The following is a 6,461-nucleotide window of genomic DNA, read 5'->3' as shown; positions in this document are numbered from 1 at the left end:
ATACTTGGTGATTTATTACATTATTGGGATTCGTGTTGAATTTGTACGCCTAGATATAGGCCGGTTGAGTGAGATATTTATACTTGTATCATTTGTTGCATTTCTCATATCCAACCCTTGCATTGGTTTTATGTGATTATATTCGTGAAGTTGGTTGTGCCCACACACGAGCACATGCGCGTACATATGATAGGATCTTGCAAGATCCGAACTCTCAGATATAGGCCAGTTAAGGGATTGTTCACTTGGAGCTTGGGTTAGAAGCTTGCATTGCCTTTGGGCACTCATCGTGTGATGAGCATGGGTATGTAGGGTAGATGTGTGGAGTGACTTCTCTTGTATACCCTGGGGTCACTAGTATTCTAAGAAGGTAATGTGAAGAGGTTTTAACAATTGATAACCAAAATTAGTAATGGGGTAATAAAACATAATGATAAGACATGAGAACACTTAAACGATTAAGTCGAGGGTGTGTGCCAAAATGATTATGTTGAGGGTATGGTGCGTGGCCTCCTAATTGGAGTTGATATTACCACATAGATATACCTTGGGAATTCTGATGCCAAGCGACCTACACTCCACTCAAGTCCCTACATAGTTATCCTATAGTGGTTCTGAACAATGACATGATGTACTACATTGTCTTCATGAGCATATAGATATTGGTATCATACTTAATTGTCATGTGTGTTAGTCATAGATGATTGTCTTATGTAATTGTGGTTGGGTTATTATCTCCATCAACATGACAAGAACAAGCCTATAGGTACCACACAGTTGGGAGGCATAGCTACTTATACCACTATCGGGTACTGATGTACAGAGATGGTCTGCTTCTAGTCTTGAGGCTGGTTCTAGATGTTCACTTGGTACTTTGGTATAACTGAAGTATGTTTCGTTGTGATTTATGTTTTACCTTGGATGCTTTGATATCATATTTTACATGATACCTATTATGCTACTTGTTGCATTCCCTTATCATGGTGTTAGATCATATTGCTTAGATGATGTTCTTATCACTACTACATATTAGTGATGCTATTAGTAGACTAGCATGTTAGATGTACTTGTTCATGAGATGTTCATTGATGGTTATTGGTAAGATAGATTTCTTAAGGTAACACCAACAATCTTGTTGGCAATTTGAGATTTCATGTTTGGGGGTATGGTTAGGATCCAAGAGATCTCATGATGCAATTATGGTAGGTAGGAAACAAGCATGGTTGCTTTTTTGCTTGTGCTTTCCTTCTTGAGATGTTGCTTATGTACATGTATCCTATGAGGATGTTGCCTTACTTCGTTGAAATGTATCTTATCATGGTTTAGAGTAGCATGTTGTTTATGTGAGTTATGTAGATCTTCTTTATGCTTTCAATGCTCTTGGGTGTTTTTTCCTCAAGTTTGGTGGTTTCGGTACTCCTTGGTGTGGAGGTTTTAGCCCTATTTGCTTCCTACTTTAGCCTTTAAACCTTGCTTTGTTTCTAGATGACATTAGGACAATGTATCATATGATACTGGTGAAGTATCGTCTCTAGTTTATAGAACTATCATATGATATTGGTGAAGTATTGTCCCTAGTTTGTAGAACTATCGTACGATACTAGTGAATTATTGTCCACAGTTGGTAGAATTATCATATGATACTGGTAAAGTATCGTACCATAGTTATGAGAAGTATTGTATTACATTGGTGTGAAGTATCATATTGCTTTCCTTTCGAAAGTTGGTTTATATATAAAATATATCATTTAAGTATCTTAAGATATATTTTATATATAGGACGATTCATTTTAGAGAGGTTTCAAACCTCTAGGAGTTTTAATAAAAAATGAAGATTCCTAAAATTGACAAGATTTTAGACTTAGTCTTATTTCAGGAGTTCAGGATTTCAGTCTTTTCATGAATTTGTTTATGCTCTAGACATATGGTAAATGAACTTGTATGGTTTAATCACTTAGGAACTTGGGAATTACGTTTTAAAATGAACCTTGAATATTATGTTTGATTAGACCTTGAGTGGAACCTTATATGATTGATTTTTGTTAGTGGTTTTGGTTGCATTTGTAAGTGATGAATGCTTAGTGATCTTTGATGGTTTGGTTATTTATCTTCCATTGCGATCTCTTTTATGTTGAAGTTCCATGTATCTATGCTTTATCTTTAATTTTTTTTAATGTTTGTGTCTGTTTATCCTTGTTTCCAAGGATCTCCGAGCGGGAAATTACATCTGGTATCAGAGCCCATTTTCAAACATTGGGATCTCTGGGTATATGTTGCCCATATGGTTGATGTTGTGCATGTGCGAGTGTCTCTTTGTGAGCTCATGATATCTTGTTGCTTAGATACCTATGTGGGATGAACTTGATTATCCATTAGATGTGACTTGAGTAACATGAGGATATAGAAGTGAGTCTTTCAATTCTGTATACCTTTTAGGGATGGATGATACCCCTTGATGAGAACCTCATCCAAGCATACAAGACTATGTTGTGGGTTATTGCTCATAGATTTGAGTGGTTCACGACCCAATGTGATGCATGTTGTGGATGCCTTGTCAACTGGATCTATGTTCTTCCTAGGTTTAGCATGTCTTTTGATGCATTATGTTAACCCTTGTAATGGGGTTGGAATCAATGTGTCTTGGAATGATTGTTGCTTGTGTGATCCCTTAGATAGAGTCACTAATTGGTGTTCATATTTTGGCCATGAGCACTTCTTGCGTTTCTCCTCGTGGAGAGTGGTGCATCATTTTTTTATGTTCTCTTTATTGCAAGTAAATTAATTAGATGTAATTACAAATTTATCGTTATTGCATTGTAGTAATGAAATATCTCCTTTCATTGAGAAATGAGTGTATATTGTGAGACCATTGGAAAAGTAGTAATATGTCACAATAAATCATTTGGGCTAATGACTTACGTCCCCAAATTGCATGTTTTTTAAAGCTTATGAAAGATAAATAAAGTTTATAAAAGTAGATAGTAATTTATTCTTGTTGTATTTCTCTATCTCAAATTCAAATATTCATAACTTATTATAGATGATTGAGTTAATGCTAGTTATGTTAAATGAGATTATATGGTTTAAGGGTGTATTATTAATTGCTTGTCAAATTCTATGATTGTGTCAGCATTCTTCCTCTTTTGTTGTTTCTAGGCATTTTGGTTGTTGTGTTCTTTGGCAACTAGGATGGTTGGCCTTCAATCTTGTTGGATGATTTGAGAGTTGTCCTTGCATAGTCCTTAGATCGATTTAGGTTCTTTGTGTCATACAATTGTGTAGACTCTTTGAGTAGAGTCAAGTGGAGCTTGTATGGAATGTGATGGTTCTTCATAGCTTTGGATACTCCCCAATGGCTCTCGATGACTCCAATAGTGAAGGATAGTTGTTGCTTAGTGCATCACCACACAACCCCATGATTGACATGCTTGATTGGTGATCACGGGCCTTGTGATCATGTGTATCACTAGAGTTTTTCTCTTTTAGAGTAGATGTATCCCTAGAGGATTGGGTGCGGCTTAGTCCACCTATGATTTTAAACCCTTTTTGTGAGCCTTGAGACTTGGGCATTGCTCTTTCTCTTCCCTATTTGGAGTGAGTAGGTTGGCATGGCTATGCAATCAACATAGTAGTGTTGGATGAGTGTTTAGATGGTTGCTTATCTCCTTATGTACATATCTTCAGGATGCTATCTTGGTCAAGTTTCTCTTTCATGTTTGACTTGAGACTTGAGATTGTGTTTTCCTAGCATGTGGCTAGAGAGACATGGCATCTTTGGACACATATTGCTATGATTTGAACTTGTGAGAAGTTAAGCATATGATTCTGTCCATTAATGAAATTCTTTATAACCTTGTTGAAAGATGATACCTTGTTTGGTTGGGTTAAGTAACCCCAATTTCCCAATGATAGTTGAGCTTTCTACACCATAGAGACTAAGTTGCTCCTATTATTGGTGGTTATTTGTTGAGTATCCTCTAGTAGAGTGCAATTTTGGTAGAGAACCATAACCATTTGGGTGTTGAGGGTGAGTTTTCTTGGATTCAAGAATGCTCATGTGCTGCATGGTAGTGTTCTTGAGCATTTTGGGATGGTTATTGTCTTGATTCCAATTCAATTTGGAAGTTCTTAGTATTTTGAAATTGGTTTATGGTCACTTTGTAGGTGCATGTTGTAGCTCAGCATCTACAATGAGGTAGAGTGGGTAGGTTCCTTGCCTCATAGTGTTGAGTTCGTGGCTAAATGAGTTTTCATAGTGCACAAGAAGTTTCCAGTTGAAGGACTATGTGTCAGTGTGATACTTTTCCTTTGGCAGTTCACCTTTTTCGGTGGTTGAAGAGATGCTTTGTGAGTGAGTGATTTGATTCGACTCATAGAGAAGTTGATGAGGTGTTCTTGAGTGTTGCTTGTTTTGGTTTCACACTTGGTGTGCATGGTTCTATTCTTGGATCATAAGCTTCCAAGAGTAAGCCTAGTCTTTGGGGGGGATGATGTAGTGCCTCTCCCATTTGATTTATGTAAGTCATCTATAAGGATGAAACTTTGATGCTCAAGCTTTGTGGGTGGTCTACACCCTTGGGGTGATCTATTTATGTTATTGCATCAAAAAGATTAATTATCCTGGTTTATGAGATTATGATGTATTTGATGGTTTCATTGAGGTTTGTACCAGTGGTTACCTAGATTGATAGATATCACAATGTTGTTTAGTGATTAGCCCGAGATGTGAATAGTGGTTGCACTATGTATTATTTGTCTTATTACACTTGACTAGGTTCCTACAACATCATTTACTCATGTATTTGACCATGTTGAATTATATGTTTATGATGTTATTCTGGGATGATTATTCAAAATCATGTGTTCTATTGGGCCTTAATTATTGTTGAGTAATTATTTATTACTTTCATTGTTGAATGCTAGAATAATTGGAAATGAGTTATCCATATTGGATTCATTGATTTATTGTACTACGAATAATTACTTTGTCTCTTTAGTACATCTATGTGAAAGGTCTATTTAAATAAAATTAATTAGATACTTTAATTACATAATTTATGTACTTGATGCTTTGGCCATGATATACTGTGCATCTACACTTGATTGTGTTCGTTTATTGTATAAGTCTTATATACCCGATAGTGGCACATGGAGTTAGTGATCAGACCTTCCATGTTAAGCCAATATCGTCCCTGCATGGGTGATGTATCTTTCTTGTGATGAATAGTCCCTTTCTATTAATAAAATAATATACTTGTTACATATTGACAAAAAGGGGCCGAGGGATACAAGATCACCCTGTGAGAGTTCACATGATAGAAGTCAGAAATAACAACTATTCACCAAAAAAACATATAAGTAGCTCCATCAGGCCGCAAGAGTAGTGCTAGTCAAAGGGGGGGGGGGAGGTGTTCATCACAATCATTATAACCCCAAGAATACCTGGGATTGGCAAGTAGACTTGGAACAGTCTAGCCATTAGCAATGTCTTCATAAAAAAAAAATCATTTCCTCTCCTCTGCCTGTAACATAGAAATTTCCAGATCCAAGTGGGGGAAAGACCACTTGGAGCCACTAGAGACAAGAGGAGCAACAGGAGGAGGAACCATAGGAATTGGGGACTAGCCAGAACTGTGGCGAGGCAAAGAAGCCAAGTGGCACCATCAACCAACATCATCACCACTAGGAGAGTGGTGATGGGGAGCTTGTGAGTGTCATGTATGTGAGTGACAAGCAAAAGAACTGCGACCTCGATGACTGCCTCGAGGTGGAGTTTGGTCATTCAAAGAGTCAGGAGAAACTCTAGTATCCATGCAAGGCATGTTACCCTAATGATTGAGCAATTCCTGGAGGCGGGCCACCTCCAATGCCACCTTGTTGGCTTGGACCTAGATCTACAACATGACATTATTACAAATGCATGCTTTACTGTACATAGCAACATTGATATCAAGAAAGTTGTGAGTGAAAAGAACAACATTCCTATCTTTTCGCAAAGTAAACAAAATCTGCATCTTGAAAGTATGTTGGATTTGGGTTCATTGATGAGGAATCCTTAGAAAATGACTTGGCACAATCATGTGCCAAGAAAAGGGTTATGGCATGAAAGGCTAAAAAGAATCATGTATCCATTGCCCATAATTCTGAGCACGCCTATAGAACCATAAAATATGCAAAAATGACTCAGGATGCCCACAAAAAGGACACCGAGGATCAGGAACACTGAGAGGTTTGAGCCGTGGCCCAAGGGGAAACCCTTGAAATAGAAGGCACTAGGAAAAATGAGCAATTGTTGGCTCAGTGATAGCGTCCCAAATAATATAAAATTGAACCCTCCAATGATGAGGAGAAGACTGAAGATGTCATCGCTGTTTGATATCAACCATAGGGAGATGGGGAGAAAGCCATCAATACCCTAACCTAGGCTTATAACTAGTGAAGGGCATGACATGATACCACTT

The sequence above is a fragment of the Cupressus sempervirens genome, chromosome 3, assembly GCF_028749045.1.
Source record: "Cupressus sempervirens isolate cs-2001-9-10 chromosome 3, ASM2874904v1, whole genome shotgun sequence".
NCBI classification, from domain to species: Eukaryota; Viridiplantae; Streptophyta; class Pinopsida; order Cupressales; family Cupressaceae; genus Cupressus; species Cupressus sempervirens.
This window is presented reverse-complemented; position numbering follows the sequence as displayed.